This window comes from Euwallacea similis, chromosome 1 (assembly GCF_039881205.1).
Source record: "Euwallacea similis isolate ESF13 chromosome 1, ESF131.1, whole genome shotgun sequence".
Lineage (NCBI taxonomy): Eukaryota > Metazoa > Arthropoda > Insecta > Coleoptera > Curculionidae > Euwallacea > Euwallacea similis.
This window is the reverse complement of record NC_089609.1, coordinates 11,387-38,011: the sequence shown is the minus strand read 5'-3', so window position 1 is coordinate 38,011 and position 26,625 is coordinate 11,387. Positions and strand designations below refer to the sequence as shown.

Here is a 26,625-nt window from a genome sequence, read left to right as displayed (position 1 = left end):
CAATAATGACATTTTCATTAATCGTACTGTGAGAGTTTTTCGTTTGTTTATTTATATTAATTGAAATGTGGAAATTAACTTATAAGCGTACGTTTGAAATGAAAATGTGGAATTTAAAATTGAAAAGTAAAAAAAAGTGGTGTCATCTTAGTCGATCGATAGAATATCTGTGGAATTAGGAACTAGGAGGTAAAAAGGAAAAGAAACCCATTGTAAAAAGGAGTTTTCAGTAATTGTCCACTTTCAATAACTATTGTAGTACTCACAGATTAAATAAATTTGTCTTCTTTCTAACGCAATGAAAAGTTATTTTTGGTACCGTCGTAAAGTTACTTTTTATAAAGATCATATTGTTTTAATTCAACTTGTACTTGTAATTTGAGGTTGTCTAGTGTTGAGTTGCAAGATTGGTGAGATATTCTAATACTATTGTGTCTAATTAATGATATTGAATATTATATTCTTTGTAGAAGCGTATGTATTGTAGCTGCCTGTTTCTTTTTTTCAGCAAAAGAATAGCAGCTAAAGGATGTGAAATTGTGGTTCCATCCTGAATGCAGCCAAAAAGATTCTGCCATCTTCGAAAGTGCAAGCTGCTTGATAGTAGAAGTATTTTTGAGGGCGACAGAAAAAGGTAGGAATTTAAAATTTTTATGGTGCTAGATTTGAATGAGAGTTACCATGCAATTGATGAAAATAATTGTTATCAAAGAAGCAATTTATATTGAAAATGAATTGAATGAGTATTACAACAGTGTATTAATTCGAAAACGAACAACTTTTGATATTTCTGGGATTATAGAAAAAGTGTAAATATACCAAAACACGTCGATTTTATTTTCAAGGGGAATATTCTTTTAGGGTTCTTTAATAAATTGCATGCATCCACTAATGGAGTTTGAATTATACCCCACTTGAAAGGTGTTTTATTTACCTTTCCAAAAATATCTTTTCTTTCATTGAGAGATTTTTAAAAAATCACGTCCAAAGTATAAACAAGCTTTATTATCAATTGTATTGGAAAAAAATTGTTTATTAAGATCTTAATTATTCTAAATAGCGTTTATTATTTGTTAAATAATGATAAAGTTAATCGCTTTTAAACTTTAATATTTATAGAAGCCTTTACTTAAATTTCCTTACACGCAGCTGTAATTCTTCCAAGTACGTTCAGTTAAGGTTTAACATGAATTATTAAACAGATTTCACGTTCATTTGTTCTTTTACTTTTTTGTAGTAGAACTTTAACAGTGGATAGAATAATTATAAAATAATATAGGCCCATAAACGCGTCGTTTTAAAGATACCGGTGATATATTATTTTTTAAGGGGAAAAATTAGATACATTTCTGTACGTATTGATATTTAAGTTTTTAGATGATTTTAATATGTATATAAGAATACATAATGTAAAAGTGCTAACGATTTTTGTGACGATACAGGAGTTATGTGTATAACATAGAATTGTAAATTTGGAATTGTTGATGCATATGTTATGTGAAATAATTGTGTTAAGACATTGGGTATTCATAGCACGATCAATTTGGATTAAATGGTGGATGCGAAAGAATTTTTTAGGCGTGGCGCCATCTGGGAGCGTGGGTTATAAATTTTTTCTTTGTGTATACTTGTAGATTTCTTTTTTGTGTGCTTTTACAGATTTCTGTTCCGTGTGCATTTGTAGATTTCTTGTTTATAGGAATTTTCTGTTCATCATGCATAACAATAATGACATTTTTCAGTAATTGTGCTGTGAGAGTTTTTCGTTTGTTCATATTAATTGAAATGTGAAAAGTAACTTAAAAGTGTGCGTTTGAACGGAAAATGTGGAATTTAAACTTGAAAAGCAAAAAACAAAAGTGGTGTCATCTTAGTCGATCGATAGAATATCTGTGGAATTAGGAACTAGGAGGTAAGAAAGAAAAGAAACCCATTGCCGAAGGAGTTTTCAATAATTCTCCATTTCCAATGCCTATTCTAATACTTACAGACCATACAAACTAGTAATAAATATCCCTTTTTTCTAATGCAATCAAAACTTAATTTTGGTACCGTCCTAAAGAAGTTTTTTCATAAAGATCATTGTTTTGCCTCAAGTTGTACTTGTCATTGGAGGTTATCTCGTGTGAGTTGCAAGATTAGTGGGATTCCAATACTTTTGTGTTTAATTAATGATATTTTGAATATTACATTCTTCGCAGAAAGATACGTACTATAGCTGCCTGTCTCTTCTTTTCAGGACAACTGCAGCCAAAGATATGAAATTGTGGTTCCACCATGAATGCAGCGAAAAAGATTGTACCATATCAAGGAAAGTGCAAGTTGCCTGCTAGTGGAAGTATTCGTGACAGCGACAGAAAAAGGTAGGAATTTAAAATTTTTATGGTGTTAGATGTGAATGAGAGTTACTATGCAATGGATGAAAATAATTGTTATCAAAGAAACAATTTATATTCAAAATTAATTCAATGAATATTACAACAGTGAGTTAATTTGAAAACTCCCCACTTTTGATATTTCTGGGATTATAGAAAATGTGTTAATATACAAAAATAAGTGGATTTTATTTTCAAGAGGGATGTTTTTCTTTGGGTTGTTTTTATTAAATTGGAAGTACTTTTTAGTAGGGGTGAAAAAAACCACTAAGATTTAAAATGGGTAGCAAAGTTGAGTAATACCTAATTTGAAAGGTTTTTTTAGGAAAAATAATGTTTAAAGCGTAAAGAAGCTTCATTATTAATGGTATTGAAGAAAAATTAGTTATTAAGATGTTAATTATTCTAAAGGGCATTTATTATTTGTCAAATAAGAATAAAGTGAATTGTTTTTACACTTTGATATTTATAAAAACTTACACTTGAATTTGCTTGCATGTAGTGGTAAGTTTACTTAAGCTTTGTTGTGAATTATCATATGGACGTCACTTTTAATTTGTTTTTTTACTTTTTTGTAGTAAGACTTTAAAAGTGAATAGAATAATTCCTTTTAAGAACGTTTCATACCAATATAGGTTCATAAACGTTTTGTTTTAAAGATATCGGGTGTGGAAAACTTTAGAAGAAATTTTAATTATTTTTCATACTTTCTTAAAATAAATTTACCTATGAAATATTAACGTTTTATCGTAATTATTATTTGAGTGTTATGGATCAGGAATATGTAGTAATTTAAGATAGAAAATAGACTAAATATTATTTTTAAGGAGATTCGGTAGGTATTCATATTTAATTTTTTAGATGATTTTAATATGTATATAAGATAAGAACACATAGTGCAAAGGTACTAATGATTTTTATCACGATACAGGAGTTATGTGTATAAAATAGAATTGTAAATTTGGAATTGCTTAATGCATATGTTATGTGAAATAATTGCGTTAAGACAATGGGTATTCATAGCAGAACCAATTAGGATTAAATGGTGGATGCGAGAGAAGAGATTTTTTATGTGTGGCGCCATCTGGGAGTCTGGGCTACAAGTTTCTTCTTTGTGTGGTTTTGCAGATTTCTTTTTGGTGTGTTTTTGCAGATTTCTTCTTCGTGTAAACTTGTAGATTTCTTGTTTGTGGTAATTTTCTGTACATCGTGCATGACAATAATGACATTTTTTTATAATTGTACTGTAAGAGTTTTTCGTTTGTTTATTTATATCGAAATGTGGAAATTAACAAATTAACTTAAAAGCGTGCGTTTGAAAAGAAACTGTGGAATTTAAAATTGAAAAGCACAACAATAAAAGTGGTGTCATCTTAGTCGATCCATAGAATATCCGTGGAATTAGAAATTAAGAGGTAAGAAAGAAAAGAAACTCATTGTCAAAGGAGTTTTTAGTAATTGTCGACTTTCAATAACTATTGTAGTATTCGCAGGTTAGATCAATTTGACTTTTTTCTAACACAAGGAAAACTTATTTTGGGTACCGCCGTAAAGCAGCTTATTGATAAAGATCTAATTGTTTTGATTCAACTTGTACTTGTAATTTGAGGTTGTCTAGTGTTGAGTTGCAAGATTGATGAGATTCCAATATTCTTGTGTTTAACTAAAGATATTGAATATTATATTCGTCGTGTAAAACGTATGTACTATAGTTGCCTCTCTTTTCTTTTCAGGACAAGAATTACAGCCAAAGGATGTGAAATTGTGTGTGTGTGTCCATCCCGAATGCAGTGAAATGATTGTGCCATCTCGGAAAGTGGAAACTGTGTGCTAGTGGAAGTATTGCAACGGCGACAGAAAAAGGTAGGAATTTAAAATTTTTATGGTGCTAGATTTGAATGAGAGTTACCATGCAATTTATGAAAATTATTGTTATCAAAGAAGCAATTTATATTGAAAACGAATTGAAAGAGTATTACAACAGTGTATTAATTTGGAAACGAACCACTTGATATTTCTGGGATTATAGAAAACGTGTTAATATACAAAAATAAGAGGATTTAATTTTCAAGGGGGACTTTCTTTTGGGGTTTTGTATTAATTAAATTGCAAGTCCTTTCTAGTAGGGATGGGAACAATCACTAAGATTTTAAATAGGTTGAGTGATATCTAATTTTTTTATTTTTTTTTTTTCGTTTTATTGAAAGGTTTTGGGAAAAATGATGTTTAAACCGTAAAGAAACTTCCTTACTAAATGTTTTGGGAAAAATGATGTTTCCTTATTAAAGGTATTCAAGATAAATTGTTTATTAAGATGTTAATTATTCCAAAGGGCCTTTATTATTTGTTGAATAAGAATAAAGTTAATTGTTTTTAAACTTTGATATTTATGGAAGCTTTTACTTGAATTTGTTTGCAAGTAGTTGTAATTTTTGGAGGTAAGTTTGCTTAAGGTTTTTGTGATTTATCATACAGCTTTTACCTCGATTTGTTCTTTTGCTTTTTTGTAGCAGGACTTTAAGAGTGCATAGAATAATTACTTGGAAGAACATTTCATACCAACATAGGCTCGTAAACCTTTTGTTTTAAAGATATCGAGTGTGGAAAATTTTAGAAGAAATTTTAATTATTTTTCATAACTTTCTTAAAATAAATTTACCTATGAACTATCGACGTTTTGTCGTAATTATTATTTGAGTGTTATGGATCAGGAATATGTAGTAATTTAAGATAGAAAATAAACTATATATTATTTTTAAGGATATTCTGTATGTATTAATATTTAATTTTTTAGATGATTTTAATATGTATATAAGATAAGAACACATAGTGCAAAGGTACTAATGATTTTTATCACGATACAGGAGTTATTTGTATAAAATAGAATTGTAAATTTGGAATTGCTTAATGCATATGTTATGTGAAATAATGGCGTTAAGACAATGGGTATTCATAGCAGAACCAATTAGGATTAAATGGTGGATGCGAGAGAAGAGATTTTTATGTGTGGCGCCATCTGGGAGTCTGCGTTGCAAGTTTCTTCTTTGTGTGGTTTTGCAGATTTCTTTTTGGTGTGTTTTTGCAGATTTCTTCTTCGTGTAAACTTGTAGATTTCTTGTTTGTGGTAATTTTCTGCACATCGTGCATGACAATAATGACATTTTTTTATAATTGTACTGTAAGAGTTTTTCGTTTGTTTATTTATATCGAAATGTGGAAATTAACAAATTAACTTAAAAGCGTGCGTTTGAAAAGAAACTGTGGAATTTAAAATTGAAAAGCACAACAATAAAAGTGGTGTCATCTTAGTCGATCCATAGAATATCCGTGGAATTAGAAATTAAGAGGTAAGAAAGAAAAGAAACTCATTGTCAAAGGAGTTTTTAGTAATTGTCGACTTTCAATAACTATTGTAGTATTCGCAGGTTAGATCAATTTGACTTTTTTCTAACACAAGGAAAACTTATTTTGGGTACCGCCGTAAAGCAGCTTATTGATAAAGATCTAATTGTTTTGATTCAACTTGTACTTGTAATTTGAGGTTGTCTAGTGTTGAGTTGCAAGATTGATGAGATTCCAATATTCTTGTGTTTAACTAAAGATATTGAATATTATATTCTTCGTGTAAAACGTATGTACTATAGTTGCCTCTCTTTTCTTTTCAGGACAAGAACCGCAGCAAAAGGATGTGAAATTGTGTGTGCGTGTGTGTGTCCACTCGGAATGCAGTGAAATGATTGTGTCATCTCAGACAGTGGAAACTGTTTGCTGGTGGAAGTATTGCTGATGGCGACAGAAAAAGGTAGGAATTTAAAATTTTTATGGTGTTAGATTTGAAGGAGAGTTACTATGCAACGAAAGAAAATAATTGTTATCAAAGAAGTAATTTATATCGAAAAGAATTGAACGAGTATTACAACAGTATATTAATTTGGAAACGAACCACTTGATATTTCTGGGATTATAGAAAAGGTGTTAATATACAAAAATAAGAGGATTTTATTTCCAAGGGGGACTTTCTTTTGGGGTTTGGTATTAAATTGCAAATACTTTCTAGTAGGGATGGGAACAATCACTAAGATTTTAAATAGGTTGAGTGATATCTAATTTTTTTATTTATTTTTTTTCGTTTTATTGAAAGGTTTTGGGAAAAAATTATGTTCAAGCCGTAAGGAAGTTTCATTATTAAATGTTTTGGGAAAAATGATGTTTAAACTGTAAAGAAACTTCATTACTAAATGTTTTGGGAAAATATGATGTTTTGTCATTAATGGTATGGAAGAAAAATTGTTTATTAAGATATCAATTATTCTAAAGGGCCTTTATTATTTGTTGAATAAGAATAAAGTGAATTGTTTTTAAACTTTGGTATTTATCGAAGCTTTTACTTGAATTTGCTTGCAAGTAGTTATAATTTTTGCAGGTAAGTTTGCTTAAGGTTTTTGTGATTTATCATACAGCTTTTACTTTGATTTGTTCTTTTGCTTTTTTGTAGCAGGACTTTAAGAGTACATAGAATAATTACTTGGAAGAACATTTCATACCAACATAGGCTCGTAAACGTTTGGTTTTGAAGATATCGGGTGTGGAAAATTTTAGAACAATGAGGTTATTTTCATAACGTTCTTAAATTAAAATTACCTATGTACTATTAAAGTTTTGTTACAAAAAGGTGGGCCAGTGTATTTAGTATTTCATGGTGTGTTTTATTATTGCAAGTTCTAAAATTGAAGGAATTCTAACCTAGATGAAGATTCGCGGTTTTTTTTGCGACGTTGCCAGTTCCTCCCTTTTCTCCCAAAACGAAAATGAATGATTTAATTTTCATTTGATCTTTGAATTTCACGGTGAAATAGCACATTTAACAAATTAATTGCTCAGGGAAATTATTTATCATCATATTTTAAATAGGAAAAACCATCCCCGAGGTGTTTCGGGCAATAAACGTGTTAAAAAACACCTAAGAAACAGATGATGTATCAATTATTACTATTAGGTCATGAGTATTTGCATTTATTCGATTTAAATGGTTGTTTTAATAATTATTATGAAAATTTGGAAACAAAAACACGTGTAGTAAAGGATACAGAGGAAGGAATAGTAATAATTGATACATGATTGATTTATTAGTGGTTTTTTTAACACATTTACGGCCCGAAACACCTCTGGGGGAATTTGTCGAATGTGCTATTTCACCGTGAATTTGGGGAAGGTGTGAAAGTGATTTTGAGAGAAAAAGGGGGAATTGGGAAATTTTTGCAGGGGAAACTGGGGATTTTGATCCGGGTTAGAATTTCTTAAAATTTTAGGATTTCTTGCACAAGCCGGCAACACTGTACGGCACCGGGCCCAAAGAGGGCCCGGACAAAGTGACGGACGCAACGCAAAGTTACGTGGAGGCGATTGGCCTCCAGGTAACTTGGCGAGGAGTCGGCCAGTTTGGCCGACCCCTCTTTGGGGGTCTTCAACCTCGTTTTTCGGATTCGGCAGAACGACAACGTCGACATATCGGAGTCATCCCCTTAGAGAACGGGGGAACGCGGGAATTATTCATGGGGCCAGCATGAATAAGGCCTTTGTTCCCGGCGCTCTCCGAAAAGATGGCGGCGACATGCGCCGCTGCCGTTAACTGGTCTCGAATCCCGAGTAGATGAAGACGATAGGAATCGGCAAAAGCGCGAATGTCTATACGCTTGTTTCTTTGGAAGCGGTGGGTTTTTCGCGTGGCTCCATCTTTTAAGGGTTCGGAAAGGTAGTTAAAATGGTAAAAGACGAGAATGGGATAACCTCGTGGATCGTCAAGAGTGTCTGGAAAAAGTAAATGAAGATGGAAAATTTTGGAAGTTAATTATTAAAAAATAAAAGAATTGATTATCTACTGGATTCAAGATTAGAAGATTGCGATCTACAAATTTACAAAGTAAGAAGAAAGTAAAGAAATACTGGATTTTTCCATAAAATTTACTCTAACAGTGGAATTTGAAATGGTACCGTGGATGGGGAAATATTACAACAAAGAGGTAAATTAAAGATCTAAAAGCATACATTTCCAGGAAGCAAACGGAGGGACGTATTAAAAAAGGGAACACAGAAAGAATGGGTCTGGAACAAGTACCTTTTTGGTTAGGTTTACGAGTACGAGATTAGTAGTGAGGATTTTCAAGAGAAAACCTAAAAGGATGGACCGAACGTCTAACCTACACATTAGGAAGAAAGAAGGTCGGTTGCTCCTCAGATTTGATATAAATAAGATTAAACCATTAAGATTATAGAGGATTTCCTCGACAGATCAACAATGACCAAGGAGCCAGAGGTAGACACACTTAACTTTATCCAAAATTTGTAAGGAAAGTTGGATTATTGCTCATATTCATCGATAGGAAAGACACATTTTTGAGTGGAGGACCGAAAAGAATCTAGGTTAAGAGCAAAAAGATACCAAGGTAGTACATTGTAGCTTTATCGAAGAATAGTGCTTTATTTATTTCTTCTTAGCGAAAAGGATATGATTTATAAGGGAAGGAAAGAGGGTGGTTACTTGGATACATGGAATTTTGAAAGACAAAAATAGGAAATTACAAGAACAGCAAAAGTGAAAATGATCGAATAAGCTGACTGGGGCCGAGCAAAGGGAAAAAGAAAGGCAGCCAAAGTATTTTTTCATCAGGAAGGAGATATCGAGATTTGGAGGATTGCAAGTAAGTGGATTATTAGGAGAATGCTTTTTGTCTTAAGAGGAATAGGAATTTCTTAGTTATTTTGATGCATCAGAAGGACATTTGATTAATTTAAAAGGAATTGTGTGAAAAATTGTACCATAACTTATGGATTATTTTGGAATTGAATATTTGAGAAAATAGAGTATTTAATTGGAGCACCGTACTACCGGAAAGGGTAATTTTATTTTGAATTTGTATGTGAGTATAGTAGGTAGGGTGTTTTATGGATATTTGGAAAATTCACCATTATAAGTATTATTTGTCTTATTGGAAATAATTTATTTAAAAGGTAAGAGACAACAGAAGGTATTACACATTGAAGATTAAAATTGATTTATGTAGAAATGGTGAAAATATATTGTTACATTAGTAGATATTGTAGGAAATTAAATTGTGATTATTATTTAAGTGTTATAGGTAAGGAGGATGTAGTAATTTAAGATAGAAAATAGACTATGTGTTTAGTTTTTTAAGGAGACAAAATAGATACATTTCTGTAGCTATTGATATTTAATTTTTTAGACGATTTTAATATTTATATAAGATAAGAAAATATGGTGCAAAGGTATTAGCAATTTTTGTCAAGATACAGGAATTACGTGTATAAAATAGAATTATAAATTTGAAATTGTAGATGTATATGCTATGTGAAGTAATTTTGTTAAGATGTTAGGTATTCATAGTAAGTAAAAGTAGGGATATAGTACAGGATTTCTCAGGGTATTTTTCTTTTGAGGGAGGTAAAAGATACGGAGGGGAGGTAGGTGGAAAAATGTACGAGAAACATGCATATAGAATGTAAAACTTTAAAGAAACACTGGGTAGGATAGCAATTAGGAGTAAACGGTGGATGCGAAAGAAGATGAGAGATTTAAACACAAAAATAGGACTTTATTTGTTATATGGAGGGATAATATAAAGACATGTAAGAAGAACGGGAGGGAATGCAAATAGCTGCATAAAAGAAGAGAGAAATTTGTTAGTAGATTATTTGTTAACAGCAAAGATTATTTCTCCTGGATTTCAAGGATAAGACTAAGAAAGAACAATTATTTCAGAGGGAAGTAAGAAGAGCTTTCAGAAGGAACAAATGAGCAAGCATATTAAAATTAACGATATTAATAAAGGTATTAGGTAACTTATGGAAAACTTGTTTAGAACGATAGAATAAGGGAAGTTATATTATTTTTTTAATTATATTTTATTAGTGTTAGTATGTAGTCATTGTCAACTAGGAGCTTCCTAAAATTGTAGAGGAACTTTAGGGCTTAGAAAAGCCATTGGGGAGATTTTTCTCGGAAGATCTTTGAAAAAACACTGGTTTTTAAGGATAACTTGGGGATTCTGGGACAAAATGGTGAACGAGATATATTCACTGGAATCGTGAAGTTAGGAAAAGTAATTACAGGAAAAAACCGAAATTGTGAGGTCTAAGTGGAATTAGGGACGACGAATTTGGAAGATTTAGTGTTTTGATGTTTTTGAAAATTCCTAAAAAGCTCGGGAAGGGGGTCGGAGCTGGTCAGGGAAGATAAGATTTTTTTCTGAAAGATGAGGAAAATTGGAAAAAGATTTGGAGGAAAAAAGCACTCAAGTGGACCATTCAAGTGAGAAGTACAGATTGCACGGGGGTGCAGTATTCATTGGAGAAGATATAAGAGAGAAGGTGGAAAACAAGATTGGTTTATTTTGAGAAGGGTTTGAACAAGTGGAATCGTGTGTAAAATAAAGGGATGAATTTGGACGATATGGCAAATGAGGTTTTCTTAAGAAAATATTAAAAGGAAGATGGATTATAGAACGTCATAGATTTGAAAGATTTTTAAAGAAATTATTTTAATTGTTTCTAAATTAACATTATGTATGATAATTTTTTATAGTGTTGTTTACGTATAAGTAGGATATTTATTAGTTTTTAACTTTTGTAATTGTAAACTAACGCAAAAGAGATAATAAGAGGGACAGAGGAGGGTAGGTTGACGTAGCCTTTTTAAGATAATAGGATGCTCCACATAATTTACACAGAAGTGGGCCAAGTGTGCAAATTATTGGGATAACATTAAACTGGCACCAACAGGTACTATCACGGTTCTAAAGGATTTATTAGAACTGGGAATTTGCTAGTCTGCTTTTTCGTGTTTTTACTACATTTTATGATTGATTAATATTTTATACTTTGTTTCCTACAGTAGTAGATTCTTTATGTAGTCTACACACTGTGCTGGTGAGATATAATTTGTATTATTTCGGAATTTTATTAGTGTTTTAGCCTTTTGTGAGATAGAAAAGTAGGACGTATGTTCTATTTTAATTATACAGGGTATAGGGAAATAACTTTGTCAAATTTAATCGACGATCGAGAACATTATTTGGAACGAAGAGTTCTTTTGAACAGGAAAGAGAAACGTTTGTAAATTGACGAATTATTATTTAGAATTAGAAAATTAGAATGGCTAACCCGAACTAACCAGGATTAGAATGGGAAGTACGAAGGTAGCAAAGTTATTTCCCTAACACTGTATATTATATTTACGGCGGGTGCGTGTAATCCTCGGCGAGTTGTGGGATTGACGAAGCTAGAAACGTAACGTTGCTTTTGTATTTAATGAGAAAGTAAAGCAAATAGGGAAATTACCGTGATATTTGAGGAGATTTAATTTTTGGACGTCGTCGTAAAGAAGGGAACTATTAAACTGAGTCATTTAAAATGGCCATTCGAAGTTGAATCATTGGTAGAGTCAGCTGTGGAATTTTACACGAGAGAAATAGAAGATGAAAAGTAGGTCGCAGCGGGATCGTACGAATTTGAACGACAGGGCAGAGTGAGGTTATATTGCTTTATTTATTACTACTTTTAACTTTGAAGATTTCGATTAAACATTTAAGCTATTTTTTAAGAAAAGAGGTCGAATTGTTTAAAAAATGAACAATAATTGTCGAAAATGTCGTCCATTCACTTGAACGTACTAGTTTACCAGAACTTTGATACTTTGGAAGACACGGTCGAGAATTCGTGGGGTGATAACTGCACACTCCCAAATTCGTCGTTTGAGACTTTGATGAAGTGTGCTTATCGTGTAAAAGTGTTATTTTATAAAACTGGGAACAAGAAGCAACCCAGAGGTGTGATGTGCGGGGGCCAAGGTGGGTAGATATGCTTAGTGCACGAACTTATTAAACGATCGATTGACTTCTCGAAGGTAAACTAAGGTTATAAGAGCTGTGGTTATATTATGTTGAACATAACTGTGTGGTAATTTGTCTAAAATGTAAAGCAACTTTTTGATAAAGATGTGATTGTTTTGAGTTAATCGGTACTTGTACTCTGGGGTTATTTAATGTGAGTTGCAAAGATTCCAACGTTCTGGTGTTTAAGTAATGGTATTGAATATTATATTCTTCGTGGAAACCTATGTACTATAGCTGCCTCTCTTTTCTTTCCAGGACAAGAACTGCAGCCAAAGGATGTGAAATAGTGTGTGTGTGTCTGTGTTCGTCCCAAATGCAGTGAAATGATCGTGCCATCTCCGAAAGTGGAAGCTGTTTGCTGGTGGAAGTATAGCTGACGGCGACAGAAAAAGGTAGGAATTTAAAATTTTTATGCTGCTAGATTTGAGGGAGTGTTACTATGCAAAGGAAGAATATAATTGTTATCAAAGAAACAATTTATATTCAAAACGAATCGAAAGAGTATTAAAACAGTGAGTTAATTTGAGAACGAATCACATTTGATATTTCTGGGATTATAGAAAAAGTGTAAATATACAAAAATAAGGGGATTTTATTTTGAAGGGGGACATTCTTTTGGTGTTTTTTTATTAAATTGCAAGTACTTTCTAGTACGAAGGGAAAGAACCAGTAAGAATAAAATTGGAAATTGTAAATAGGTAGCAAGATTGAGTGATACCTTATTTGAAAGGTTTTTTAAAAATTTTTTTGGTTTTCTGGAAAGGTTTTGGGAAAATTGAAGTTTAAGCCGTAAAGAAGTTTCGTTACTAAATGTTTTGGGAAAAAGGATGTTTCCTTATTAAAGGTATCAAAGAAAAATTGTTTATTAAGAAGTTAATTATTCCAAAGGGTCTTTATTATTTGTCGAATAAGAATAAAGTGAATTGTTTTTAAACTTTGATATTTATCGAAGCTTTTACTTGAATTTGCTTGCATGCAGTTATAATTTTTGCAGGTAAGTTTGCTTAAGGTTTTTGTGATTTATGAAACAGCTTTTACCTCAATTTGTTCTTTTGCTTTTTTGTAGTAAGACTTTAAGAGTACATAGAATAATTACTTGGAAGAACATTTCAAACCAACATAGGCTCCTAAACGTTTTGTTTTGAAGATATCGGGTGTGGAAAATTTTAGAACAATGAGGTTATTTTCATAACGTTCTTAAATTAAAATGACCTATGTACTATTAACGTTTTGTTACAAAAAGGTGGGCCAGTGTATTTAGTATTTCATGGTGTGTTTTATTATTGCAAGTTCTAAAATTGAAGGAATTCTAACCTAGATGAGGATTCGCGGTTTTTTTTGCAACGTTGCCAGTTCCTCCCTTTTCTCCGAAAACGAAAATGGATTATTTAATTTTCATTTTATCTTTGAATTTGACGGTTAAATAACACATTTAACAAATTCATTGCTCAGGGAAATTAATTATCATCCTATTTTAAATAGGAAAAACCATCCCCGAGGTGTTTCGGGCAGTAAATGTGTTAAAAAACACCTAAGAAACCGAAGATGTATCAATTATTACTATTAGGTCATGAGTATTTGCATTTATTCGATTTAAATGGTTGTTTTAATAATTATTATGAAAATTTGGAAACAAAAACACGTGTAGTAAAGGATACCGAGGAAGGAATGGTAATAATTGATACATGATTGATTTATTAGTGGTTTTTTAACACATTGACATGACTGCCCGAAACAACTCGGGGGTGATTTTGTCTAATTGAGATATGATGATGAGTGAATTCCCGGTTTGGGGAAGGTGTGAAAATGATTTTGAGAGAAAAGGGGGAATTGGGAAATTTTTGCAGGGGAAACTGGGGATTTTGATCCGGGTTAGAATTTCTTAAATTTTTAGGATTTCTTGCACAAGCCGGCAACACTGTACGGCACCGGGCCCAAAGAGGGCCCGGACAAAGTGACGGACGCGACGCAAAGTTACGTGGAGGCGATTGGCCTCCAGGTAACTTGGCGAGGAGTCGGCCAGTTTGGCCGACCCCTCTTTGGGGGTCTTCAACCTCGTTTTTCGGATTCGGCAGAACGACAACGTCGACATATCGGAGTCATCCCCTTAGAGAACGGGGGAACGCGGGAATTATTCATGGGGCCAGCATGAATAAGGCCTTTGTTCCCGGCGCTCTCCGAAAAGATGGCGGCGACATGCGCCGCTGCCGTTAACTGGTCTCGAATCCCGAGTAGAAGAAGACGAAGGGGGTCGTGAAAATCGCGAATGTCTATACGCTTGTTTCTTTGGAAGCGGTGGGTTTTTCGCGTGGCGCCATCTTTTAAGGGTTCGGAAAGGTAGTTAAAACGGTAAAAGACGAGAATGGGATAACCTCTCAGATCGTCACGAGTATTCCGAAAAAGTAAATAAAGATGTAAAATTTTGGACGTTAATTATTAAATAATAAGAAAATTGATTATCTGCGGGATTCAAGATCAGAAGATTGGGATCCAGAAATTTCCAGAGTGAGAAAAAGTAAAGAAATACTGGATTTTTGGATAATATTTACTCTAACAACGGAATTGGAAATGGTACCGTGGATGGGAAAATATTACAACAAAAAGGTAAATTAAGGACTTAAAAGCATACATTTCCAGAAAGCAAACAGAGGGAGTTATTAAAAAACAGAACACAGAAAGAAATGGTCTGGAACAAGTACCTTTTTGGTTAGGTTTACGAGCAGGAGATTAGTAGTGAGGGTCCTCAAAGGAAAACCTAAGAGGTTAGATCGAAAGTTTATCCTAGATCTTAGGAAGAAAGAAGGTGGGTTGCTCCACTGATTTGATATAAATAAGATACACCATTAAGATTATAGTGGATTTCCTCGACAGATCAACAATGACGAAGGAGCCAGAGGTAGACACACTTAACTTTATCCAAAATTTGTAAGGAAAGTTGGATTATTGCTCATATTCATCGATAGGAAAGACACATTTTTGAGTGGAGGACCGAAAAGAATCTAGGTTAAGAGCAAAAAGATACCAAGGTAGTACATTGTAGCTTTATCGAAGAATAGTGCTTTATTTATTTCTTCTTAGCGAAAAGGATATGATTTATAAGGGAAGGAAAGAGAGTCGTTACTTGGATACATGGAAATTTGAAAGACAAAAATTGGAAATTACAAGAACAGCAAAAGTGAAAATGATCGAAAAAGCTGACTGTGGCCGAGTAAAGGGAAAAAGAAAGGCAGCCAAAGTATTTTTTCACAAGGAAGGAGATATCGAGATTTGGAGAATTGCAAGTAAGTGGATTATTAGGAGATCGCTTTTTGTCTTAAGAGGAATAGGAATTTCCTAGTTATTTTGATGCATCAGAAGGAAATTTGATTAATTTAAAAGGAATTGTGTGAAAAATTGTCCCACAACTTATGGATTATTTTGGAATTGAATATTTGGAAAAATAGAGTGTTTAATTAGAGCACCGTACTACCGTAAAGGGTAATTTTATTTTGAATTTGTATGTCAGTACAGGAGGTAGGGTGCTTCATGGATATTTGGAAAATTCACCATTATAAGTATTATTTGACATAATTTGTTTAAAAGGTGAGATAACAGGTGTTATTATAAATTGAAAATTAGAATTTATTTGTATACACATAGTGAAAGTATATTATTTTTGAATTAGTAAATATTGTAGGAATTGTGAATTACATTATGATTATTATTTAAGTGTTAAGGATAGAAAGTAAACTGGATATATTATTTTTTATAGGAAAAAACTAGGTACATTTTTGTAAGTGTTGATATTTAATTTTTTAGATGATTTGAATATTTATACAAGATAGGAAATGATAGTGGTAAGGTACTAATAATTTTTGTGAGCATATAGAAATTATGTGTATAAACTCGAATTGTAAATTTGAAATTGTAGATGTATATGCTAAGTGAAGTAATTGTATTAAAATATTAGGTATTCATAGTAAGTAAAGGTAGGGAAATAGTACTGGATTTCTTAGGGTATTTTTCTTTTGAGGGAGTGGAAAAATGTACGAGAAACATGCAAACAGAAAGTAAAACTTCAAAGAAACTGGATAGGATAGCAATTAGGTGTGAAGGGTGGATGCGAAAGAAGAGTAGGAATTTAAACATAAGAATAGGACTTTATTTATTATATGGAAGGATAATACGAGCATTTGTAAGAAAAATGGGAATGAATGAGAAAGAATGTATATTAGAAAAGTAGAATTTGCCAGTAGGTCATTTATGTATTTATAGTTCATAAGAAAGTAAAGATTGTTACTTTTGAATTTTAACAGTAGAGGTGAGGAAGAACTTATGTATATTTGAGAGGTAAATAAGAGGAGCTTTAGAAGGAACAAATGAAAACGTACATTAAAATTAGTGATATTAATAAGGGTATTAGATAATTTACGGAAAACCTATTTGGAATGATAGAATAAGGGAAGTTATTACTTTATTATATTTTATTAGTATTAGTAAGTAGTGATTGTGAACTGGGAGCTTCTTAAAATTCCAGAAGAGCTTTTGCAGGAGCTAGAAAAGCTATTTGGGCAATTTTTCCTGGAAGATCTTTGGAAAAACACTGTTTTTTCAGGATAACTTGGGGAGTCTTGGACAAAATGGTGAACAGGATGTTTTGACTGAAATTGTGGAGTCAGGAAAATTGACTATGGGAAAAAACCGAGATTGTGGAGTCCTAAAAGGGGTCTAATTGGAACTAGGGATGATTAATTTAGAGGATTTAGGGATTCGGTGCTTTTAAAAATTTGTAAGAAGTTCAGGAAGGAAGGGAAATGGTCGGTGGAGATAAGATTTTTTCCTGAAAGAGGAGAACTGGAAAAAGACTTGGAGGAAAAAAGCATTAGGCAAGTGAAGCGAGAAGTAGAGATTGGAGTACGAAGGTGCAGTAGTCATTGTATAAGACAGGAGAGAAAAGACAACTAAGAAGATTGGTTTATTTCGAGGAGAGTGGGGAAAGTGATAGGATGAATTTGAACGATAAGGGGAAAGAGGTCTTCTTAAGAAGACATTAAAAGGAAGATGGATTATAGAACATTAGAGATTTTAAGGATTTTTAAAGAAATGGTCTTAATTATATCTAAATTAGAAAACTATTTAGGGATAAGTAGGATATTTATTAGTTTTTAACTTTTGTAATTGTAAACTAAGGTAAAAGAGATAATAGGATGCTCCACATAATTTGCACACAAGTGGGCCAAGTGTGCAAATTATTGGGGTAACATTAAAATTGCTAGTTTGTTTTTCTATGCTGCGTTTTGAAGAAACACGGAAAAGTATTTTATATTTGTGCGTTTTACACATTATTTTTAAATTGAAGAATTTTTTCACGAGTGCTTTGGTCTTTCGTTAGAGAGATCATTATTTTATTATTAGATATATTTGTTATTTTATTTTAATTATACATCGTGCCGGGGAAATAACTTCGGTATGGGAAAGAGGAAGAAGATTCGTAAACGTAACTATTTTGATTTCTTTGGAAAAAGAGAGACACATTTGAAGAATTGGCAATGTGTCTTTTAGTTTGTTTCATTTGGATACTTGTTTAGAAAAGGAGAAATCAAAGTAGGAAAGTTATTTCCCTAACACTCCGTACAATTAGGATAAGTGGGTGTCATCGTTAGTTACTTGTGAAGGACGACGAAATTAATATTAAATTGCAACATTGCTTTTATAAGCAAGGAGACGAGGAAGTAACGAAAAGAAAGAGGACGGGATGATTCCCGCGCATTTTCGGAAGTTATCGTACCGAGGGAACCATCAGAACCGACATCTGCACCGAAAATTGACGTTCGAAGTTTGCACGAGAGAAACGGAAGACGAAAAGTAGGTCGCGAGGAACGCATCGCGTAGCTCGACCATTTTCTGTCAAAAAGAACTTTTTGACAGAGCGGAGAGAGGTTACGTCGCCATATTTACTTTGTATTTCGAAGAAGTTAAGGCGTATGACTAATTTTTAACAAAATTAGTCTAATCGTTCGACAAATGAACAATAATTGTAGAAAATGTCGTCCATTCACTTGAACGTACAAATTTACCAGAACTCCGATACTTTCGAAGACATCGCGGAGAACCGGTGGGGTGATAACTGCACACTGCTCAAATTCGTCCTTTGAGACTTTGATTAGGTGTGCTTACGGTGTAAAAGTGTTATTTTATAAAACTGGGAACAAGAAGGAACCCACCCAGGGGCGTCAGGCGTGGGGGCCGAGGTGGGTAAATATGCTCGGTACTGGAACTTACGAAAGGAATGACTACATTCTCGAAGACAAACTAAGGTTATTCGAGCTGTGGATGAAGGAATTTGTCTAACAAGTAAAGCAGCTTTTTGATAAAGATGTGATAGTTTTGAGTCAACCGGTACTCATATTCTGAGGTCATGTAGTGAGATTTGCCACGATGAAATGTAAAGATTTCAAAGTTCTCATGTTTAAGGATATTGAATATTAAATTCTTCGTGGAAAGTATGTGCTAAAGTAGCCTCTCTTTTCCTTTCAGGACAAGAACTGCAGCCAAAGGATGTGAAATTGTGTGTGTGTGTGTCTACCTCGAATGCAGCGATAAAGATGGTGTGATCTGGGAAAGTGCAAGGTGTCCAGTAAAGAAAGTTTTCCGAAGGCAACAGAAAAGGTAGGAATTTAAAATTTTTATTGTGTCAGATTTGAGGGTTAAGCAGTTGAAGAAAATAATATTGAAAAGAATTGGAAAGAGTATTCTAACAGGGTGTTAATTTGAAAACGAACCATCTCTGATATTTCTAGGGTTATAGGAAAAGTGTAAATATACAAAAATAAGTGGATTTTATTTTCAAGGGGGATTTTGTTTTGGGGTTTTGTATTAAATTGCAAGTACTTTTTGGTAGGGGTGGGAAGAATCACTAAGATTTTAAATAGGTGAAGTGATACCTAATTTTTTAAAGAATTTTTTGTCTTTTTATTAAAAGTTTTGGGGAAAAATGATATTTAAACAGTAAAGAAGCTTCGTTACTAAATGTTTTAGGAAAATTGATGTTTAAACAGTAAAGAAGTTTCGTTAAGAAAGGTTTTTGGGAAAAATGATATCTAAAGAGTAAAGAAGCTTCGTTACTAAATGTTTTGGGAAAAAGATGTTTTCTTATTAAGGGTATCCAAGAAAAATTGTTTATTAAGATGTTAATTATTCCAAAGGGCCTTTATTATTTGTGGAATAAGAATAAAGTGAATTGTTTTTAAAGTTTGATATTTATCGAAGCTTTCACTCGAATTTGCTTGCATGCAGTTATAATTTTTGCAGGTAAGTTTGCTTAAGGTTTTTGTGATTTATGATACAGCTTTTACCTCGATTTGTTTTTTTGCTTTTTTGTAGCAGGACTTTAAGAGTACATAGAATAATTACTTGGAAGAACATTTCAAACCAACATAGGCTCGTAAACGTTTTGTTTTGAAGATATCGGGTGTGGAAAATTTTAGAACAATGAGGTTATTTTTATTTATAACGTTCTTAAATTAAAATGACCTATGTACTATTAAAGTTTTGTTACAAAAAAGTGGGCCACAGTATTTAGCTTAGTATTGCATGGATGTGTTTTTATTATTGCAAGTTCTAAAATTGAAGGAATTCTAACCTAGATGAGGATTCGCGGTTTTTTTTGCGACGTTGCCAGTTCCTCCCTTTTCTCCCAAAACGAAAATGAACGATTTAATTTTCATTTGATCTTTGAATTTCACGGTTAAATAGCACATTTAACAAATTCATTGCTCAGGGAAATTATTTATCATTCTATTTTAAATAGGAAAAACCATCCCCGATGTGTTTCGGGCAGTAAACGTGTTAAAAAACACCTAATAAACCGAAGATGTATCAATTGTTACTATTGGGTCATGAATATTTGTATTTACTCGATTTAAATAGATCTTTTGACAATTATTATGAAAATTTCGAAACAGAAACAAGTGTAGTAAAGGATACCGATGAAGGAACGGTAATAATTGATACACGATCGATTTATTAGTTTATATAGGTTTTTTAACACATTTACTGCCCGAAACACCTCTGGGGTGGTTTTGTCTAATTGAGATATGATCGAATGTGCTATTTCACCGTGAATTTGGGGATGGTTTAAAAAACATGATTGAGAGAAAAGGGGGGAATTGGGAACTGTTGGCAGAGGAAACTGGAGATTTCGATCCGGGTTAGAATTTCTTAAAATTTTAGGATTTCTTGCACAAGCCGGCAACACTGTACGACACCGGGCCCAAAGAGGGCCCGGCAAAGTGACAGACGCGACGCAAAGTTACGTGGAGGCGATTGGCCTCCAGGTAACCTGGCGAGGAGTCGGCCACTTTGGACCGACCCCTCTTTGGGGGTCTTCACCCTCGTTTTTCGGATTCGGCAGAACGACACCGTCGAGAACACATCGGAGCCATCCCCTAGAAAGCGGGGGAACGCGGGAATCTTTCATGGGGCCAGCATGAAAGATGCCTTAGTTCCCGGCACTTTCCGATAAGATGGCGGCGACATGCGTCGTTGCCGTTAACTGGTCTCGAATCCCGAGTAGATGAAGACGAAGGGAATCGTGAAAATCGCGAATGTCTATACGCTCGTTTCTTTGGAAGCGGTGGGTTTTTCGGGTGGCTCCATCTTTTAAGGGTTCGGAAAGGAAGTTAAAACGGTAAAAGACGAGAACGGGATAACCTCTCGGATCGTCACGAGTATTCCGAAAAAGTAAATAAAGACGTAAAATTTTGGACGTTAATTTATTAAAAAATAAAAGAATCGATGATCTACGGGATTCAAGATGAGAAGATTGGGATCCAGAAATTTACTCTGTAACAGAGTAAGAAAAAGTAAAGAAATACCGGAATTTTGGATAATATTTACTGGAACAGTGGAATTCGAAATGGAAACGTGGATGGGGAAATATTACAAAGAAAGAGGTAAATTAAAGACCTAAAAGCAAACATTTACAGGAAGCAAACGGAGGGGCTCACGGAAAAACAGAACACAGAAAGAAAGGGTCTGGAGCAAATACCTTTTAGGTTAGGTTTACGAGCACCAGATTAGTAGTGAGGTTCTTCAACAGAAAACCCAGCAGGAAGGATCGAACATTTAACCTACAAATTAGGAAGAAAGAAGGTGGGTTGCCCCACAGATTTGACATAAAAAGATTGAAACATTAAGATCATAGTGGATTTCCTCGACTGATCACCAATGACGGAGGGGCCAGAGATATAGACAAGGAACTTTACCAAAAACTTGTATCGAAAGTTGGATTATTGCTCACATTCAAGGATAGGAAAGATAGATTTTTCACCGGAGTAGTCGGATTCAAAAGAACTTAAGTTAAGGGCAAAAAGATAGCAAGGTAGTACTTTGTAGTTTTATCGAAGGACAGTGGTTTATTTATTTCCTCTTAGCAAAAAGAATAAGATTTATAAGGGAAGGAAAGAGGAAGCTCACTAGATGGATACATGGAACTTTGGCAAGAGAGAAGTAGGAAATTACGAGAACAGCAAAAGTGAAAATGATCGAAGAAGCTGACTGGGGCCCAGGAAAGGGAAAAAGAAAAGGGCCAAAGTATTTTTTCAGAAGGGAGGAGATTGTGAGATTTGGAGGATTGCAAGTAAGTGTACTATTACGAGATTGCTTTTTTGTCTTAAGAAGAATAGGACTTTGCTAGTAGTTAATAAGTAATTTGTGGGTTTAGTTTTGAAAGTGAATTAAGAATTTCTTAGTTTCTAGTTATTTTGATGTATCAGAAAGATATTTGATTAATTTAAAAAGGACATGTGTGAAAAATTGTACCATAACTAATGGATTGACTTGTGGAATTGTAATTTGAGAAAGTAGAGTATTTAATTGGGGCACCATATTACTGTAAAGGGTGATTTTATTTGGAATTTGTAACTTAGCACAGTAGATAGGGTGTTTTATTGATATTTGGAAATGTAAGGTGAAAGATTCACCATTATAAGTATTATTTGAAATAATTGAGGATTAGATTTTATTTAGATACACATAGGGAAAGCATATTATTTTTAAATTAGTAGATATTGTAGGAATTGTGAATTACATTGTGATTATTATTTAAGTGTTAGGGATAAAGATGTAGTACTTTAGAATAGAAAGTAAATGGATGTATTATTTTTTATAGGAAAAACTAGGTACATGATTTGTAATTGTTTAGATGATTTGAATATTTATATCAGATAGGAAAGCTTAGTGTAAAGGTACTGATGATTTTTGTGAAGGTACAGGAATTATGTATTTGAAATTGTCGATGCATATGTTAGGTGAAGTAATTCGGTTAAGACATTAGGGGTATTCATAGTAAGTTTAAGTAGGTAGGGACATAGGAAAGGACTTTTTAGGCAATTTTTCTTTTGAGGGAGGGAATGTAGGTGGAAAAATGTAACAGAAACATGCACATAGAATGTAAAACTGCAAAACTTGAGAGAAATTGGAAAAGATAGGAATTAGAAGTAAATGGTGGGTGCGAAAGAAGAGGAGGGATTTAAACATAAGAATAGGACATTATTTATTATATGGAAGGATAACTTGAGCATATGTAAGAAAAGTGGGAAGGAATGTATATTGGAAAAGTAGAATTTGCCACTAGGTTATTTATGTATTTATAGTTAATAAGAAAGTAAAGATTATTTCTTGTGAATTTCAAGGATAAGAGTAAGAAAGTACATGTATTTCAGAGGGAAGTAATTAGAGCTTTTAGAAGGAACATGTAAATTAAAATTAGTGATATTTATAAGGGTATTAGGTAACTTGTGAGAAACACGTTTGGAGGGATAGAATAAGGGAAGTTGCATTATTATATTTCATTAGTGTTAGTATGTAGTCATTAGATATGTGTCAGCTAGGAGCTTCCTAAAATTGTAGAGGAACTTTAGGGCGTAGAAAAGCCATTTGAGGAATTTTTCCCGGAGGATATTTGGAAAAAAGTCTGATTTTAAGCAATACTTGGGGATCCTTGGACAAAATGGTGAACGAAATTTATTCACCGAAATTGTGAGGTCTTAGAAAGGATGTAACCGGAACTAAGGAAGACGAACTTGGGAGATTTAGCGAAGGGGAGAATTTGAAAGAGGCTTAGGAAAGGTCGGAACTGGTGAATTGAGATAAGATTTATTCTGAAAGATGAGGAAAACTGGAAAAAGACTTGGAAGAAAAAAGCATTTCCAGCAGTGGACAAGTCAAGTGAGAAGTAGAGATTGGAGCACGGGGGTGCAGTATTCATTGGAGAAGAGAAGAGATAAGAAAAAAGGTGGATAACAGGGTCGGTTTATTTTGAGGAGAGTTTGAATATAGTGGGCAAAGTGATAGGATGAATTTGAACGATTTTTAAAGGAATGGTCTTAATTGTTTTTAAATTAAGATATTATGTATATAGGATAATTTTTGTGAATGTAACATTAATAGAGAATAAGAGGGAAGAGGAGGGTAGGCTGAAGGGGCCTTTTTAGGATGCCTCACATAATTTGCACACAAGTGGGCCACATGTGCAAATTATTGAGGTAACACTTAACTGGCACTACTAGTAGGTACTTTTACGGTTCTAAAGGATTTATTAGAACTGGGAGAGTTAAGAAAAAGAGAGGTAGGGAATTGCTCGTTTGCTCGTTTACTTTTCCAAATTTGTACTACATTTTATGATTGATTAGTATTTTATACTGCGTTTCCTATAGTAGTAGATTCTTTGTGTAGTTCACGTACTGTGTGGGTGAGATATAACTTGTATTATTTTAGAAATTTATTAGTGCTTTAGTCTTGTGTGAAATAGACTATTAGGACGTAGGTTCTACTTGAATTGTACAGGGTATAGGGAAATAACTTTGTCAAATTTAACCGACGATCGAGAACATTATTTGGAACGAAGAGTTCTTTTGAACAGGAAAGAGAAACGTTTGTAAATTGAGGAATTATTATTTAGAATTAGAAAATTAGAACGGCTAACCGGAACTAACCACGATTAAAATAGGAAGTAGAAAAGTAGCAAAGTTATTTCCCCAACACTGTACATTTACTGTACGTGTATAATTCTTGGCGGGTTTCGATTGACGAATTTTAGGTTAGCATTAGCAGTCAGCCGTGGTAATTTACACGAGAGAAATAGAAGATGAGAAGTAAGTCGCAATTCGATCATCCGATTTGGAATGACAGAGTAGAGTGAGGTTATATTAATTTATTTATTACTATTTTTAAGTTTGAAGATTTCGATTGAAAATTTAGGCAATTTTTTAAGAAAAGAAGTGTAATTGTTTAAAACATTGATAATAATTGTGGAAAATGCGGTCCACTAATTTGAAAGTTGAAGTTTACCAGAACTTTGATACTTTTGAAGACATTGTCGAGAACTTGTGTGGGGTGATAATTGCACACTGTCCCAATTCGTTCCTTGGGGCTTTGATTACGTGTGTCGATTGTCTCGGAAGTAATTTTTGAAAACTGGGGACAAGAAGTAACCCACTGGTGTAAATTGGAATTGGTCGAAGGATTCCACATAACATTCTCGAAGATGAACTGAGGTTATACGAGTCATGGCTCCATCACCTGGGACATAACCCCATCGTACTTTGTCAGGGTGTGGGGATGAAGGTATTTGTGGAACAAGTAATGGTTCTTTTGGAAATATTTGAGGATTATTTGTATTTTAGATTTGCATAGTTTGAGAATTTGCACATTCCGAGCTATGAAAGTAGGTATTATGACTGAGGAGTGTTGGGAATGATGGATTCAGAAGATTATTATGTGTATTATGTGGTGTCTCATGGGACTAGGTGCAATGAATTGTCATTGTTTCAGATTCCGAAGGATGAAGTACTCGGAACACTTGCATTTGATGATAGGTGCCAGGAGATAAGTCGAGGGGACAATGTCTTCAAGAAAGCATTGGAGGTTTCAAGCTGCTTAATTAATTTTGTGAGAAAACAGATGAAATGCATACAGTAACTGAGAAAGGAAAAGGGAGAAATGGAAGGATCCAATGGTAGGTAAGTGATGAAAGTAAGAAGTAGTGATAGGTCGAGGGATTTGAGAAGAAGAGTATTTTGTGAGGAACGAAAAGTGAATTGTACTTTTTCCTCTAAATTTGAGAGTCGAGTAGATGTGTAATTGGTACTCGAGCAGTACAGTTTGTGATATTGTGTGGTTCTTTAGCATTGCTCATGACTCGTGTAACAAGAAATGATGGATTCTTTTGAATTGTAAAAGGGGTTAAGGGATAAATAAATGGAAAGATTTGAAAGTACATTGCAGGGTACTAGTTTCTTAATGAATTTTTGAGAGAAACATATGAATTTAGTAAAAGTGCAAAGAAACTTTTCGTTCCTAGATAGGAAATGAGTGTATTTTCGATAAAAGATGAAATTTAAAATTGAAACAACTAATTTTCTATAGTTTATGTATTATTTAACTGATTTTTGATAACATTTTTGTTTGTAATTTACTAACTGGATATTATATTTATTAAATTTGTGACTCTTTTTGTATTACTTTTGATGAGTCGAAAGAGTACTTGTCGAGGTGATACATTAGAGTGGTGGTATATTTGGTAACTGTATATTATTTATTATTATTATTATTTTTTAAGAAGCTTTTAGAACTAAAAGAAGGGTGTTTCTTCTGACTGCAACTAATAAAAGCAGAATTGAAGGATTTTGTGTGAGATTATTTCTAAACCTGTTACCCGACGAATAGGAAAGTGGCTTTTTGGGATTGGGGAGAGGATTGGGTTTACACTGTTTTTCTTATTTTAGGGAAAAGTAGTAATTTTTTATAGGTATTGTCTATATTTTTGGAAACATTCCCCGCAGTATTATGACTGATTTGGAGCTTGTACTTTGATATTTTGTATTTATTTATTGGATATTATTGGTTTTTCTATGAATGAAGAAGAGATACATGGTCTGCATTATATGTATTATATTGAGAGATGAGTAAAGTGTGAATAAAGACATGTACTCTTATTTATTTATAATTAGAGGATAGTTTAGATATTTAAAAAAAAGTGACACATTAGAGGGTGGTATATATTGATTATTAAATTGGATTTTGAGGGTCAGGGTGCACTGTGGAAATTTGGGAATGTAGGGAAGATAGAGAAACTAAAGTAATTTGTATTTTGATGATTTGACTGTCTATTGGGAAATTGAATAACTTTGAATTTTGAATTAAAGGGGAGATTATTTTTTGGGAAAGGCCAACAAGTGATTTAGATTTTTTGATTTAAAGTGTGTAGTAGATTTAGGGGGACATTTCCAGTGTGATTTTGAATTTTTTAGATTTTCACGGGTGCTACTATTGATTTGTAATTATTTAGATAGAACTATTGA

At 33.2% G+C, this 26,625-nt stretch overlaps 1 protein-coding gene and 2 long non-coding RNA genes across 9 annotated transcripts in view; 2 read left to right on the top strand and 1 right to left on the bottom strand.

Moving 5' to 3' along the window:
• LOC136409303 (peptidyl-prolyl cis-trans isomerase sig-7) overlaps positions 1–26,625 on the bottom strand; it is a 109,957-nt gene that overhangs the window by 75,225 nt on the left and 8,107 nt on the right. The gene's annotated exons all lie outside the window — the stretch shown is intronic.
• On the top strand, positions 1,775–25,917 carry LOC136412385 (uncharacterized). Of its 6 annotated transcripts, XR_010752401.1 has the most exons (13): positions 1,775–1,912; positions 2,240–2,363; positions 4,109–4,238; positions 6,041–6,177; positions 8,429–8,594; positions 8,648–8,818; positions 8,871–9,073; positions 12,539–12,675; positions 18,800–18,931; positions 21,250–21,415; positions 21,468–21,644; positions 21,697–21,902; positions 25,097–25,917. It is a non-coding gene; the product is annotated as an uncharacterized lncRNA (long non-coding RNA). The 6 variants fall into 6 exon arrangements; XR_010752400.1 differs by lacking the exons at positions 1,775–1,912; positions 2,240–2,363 and adding an exon at positions 3,641–3,790; XR_010752402.1 differs by lacking the exons at positions 1,775–1,912; positions 2,240–2,363; positions 6,041–6,177 and adding an exon at positions 3,641–3,790.
• LOC136412403 (uncharacterized) lies at positions 13,607–15,535 on the top strand. 2 transcript variants are annotated; one of them, XR_010752407.1, is made up of 3 exons: positions 13,607–15,086; positions 15,155–15,309; positions 15,362–15,535. It is a non-coding gene; the product is annotated as an uncharacterized lncRNA (long non-coding RNA). The 2 variants fall into 2 exon arrangements; XR_010752406.1 differs by having other exon boundaries at positions 15,139–15,309.